We start from the raw sequence: 1,507 nt of genomic DNA, 5'->3' as shown, positions 1-1,507 counted from the left end.
GGTTCAATCGAAAAGAACGAGAATTGACTTGACATAATTTATTTATAAATTATATTTTTCTAAATTTATGCTCAACAATGAATTTTACACATGATTTCATCATTTTTTTTCATACCTTCTAGATACACATGCTCCCCAAAAAAAAAAAAAAAAAAAAAAAAAAAAATCCATTTTACGTGAATATCTTTCGTACAAACACTTATTTGAGTGAATTTTCCATTTTGAATACTTGGTCCTGTTTAGTTTAGCTAAAAATACAATTTTTAGAAGATTTTAATAAAAATTAATGAAATGTAAGACTGAAAAAGTTGATAAAATTATGAGTCCTATAAAATTCTATAATTGAAAATGAAATTGCGAAAAAAAAAAGGAGTTACACAAAATGGGGACAAGACAGAGACTTATTTTCATCTTATAATAGTATCTAACTTTGTAGTTTATAGTGTATTGCAATGGACGTATAAACCATAGAGGACATCAGTTATGAACAAATGCTTAACCTTAAAACATAGATCGAATGATTCGACATGATCTTCGTGTTGATTTTTTTGTATGTGGGCTCTCTTTATTGTCTCTAAATTTCGTAGATTGGACTGCATTGCAATAGCCATATAGCCACATATTACACAATGCTCAAATACTTAACTTAAACATTAAAAGAATTATTTGACGTGACATCCAAGTGAAAATAGATGAGATCCAAGCCTTATTGTTTTACAAATATCTACCTCAATTGCCTTATTGCATATTGAATAAAGAGTAATAATATATGTACTTGTGTACAAATTAATTTATAGATTCAGTGGCGGATCCAGGAAAAAATTTAACACAGGCTAATACGTATAAAAAAAAAAATATTACACAAAAAAAAAAAAACTTTTACTTAATTTTTTTTTTTTTTAATGGACATTTGGGTTGAAGTATAGATTGACAATGTGTGTGTGTGTGGGGGGGGGGGGGGGGGGGGGAAAAAAAAAAAAAAAATGAGGGGGGGGGGGGGGGATGAAAAAAAAATAAAATGAATTAAGTTAATATATCCACATTATCAATTTGTAAATCATTATGTACAAGTATCATTACTTCGAATAAATTATGAAGAAATTTGTACACCCCAAAGTGTATACTCCTCTCACATGGAGGGAGTCCAATGGGATGTGTCTATTTATATATCTCTTGACTCGAAATGGGAGCAGGTTTGAAAAAAGATCTTGAAGTGTCTAGAGTTGAACCTGGAGGGTCTAAGCCCTCTCCATGTGAGGTGTGTGCAAATTCAGATGTACGTATAGCATCTTCCATTATACAATGCATCCAAGTCACAAGTTTGAGAATATGATAAATTGAGAAAAATGGAATAGATTGGACCCCTGAAATAAATCTGGACTTTTGGCCACTTACTAAGTGGATTGTAACAATGTGGGTTAACAGGCTTAGCGGTCCAAAGATTCTTTACAGCCGAGATATGTATGTTATTTTAGGGATAACAAAATGATCCAACCTGATTTCTCCT

Source organism: Olea europaea, unplaced genomic scaffold, assembly GCF_002742605.1.
Source record: "Olea europaea var. sylvestris unplaced genomic scaffold, O_europaea_v1 scaffold1119, whole genome shotgun sequence".
In the NCBI taxonomy this organism is placed as follows: Eukaryota; Viridiplantae; Streptophyta; class Magnoliopsida; order Lamiales; family Oleaceae; genus Olea; species Olea europaea.
This window is presented reverse-complemented; position numbering follows the sequence as displayed.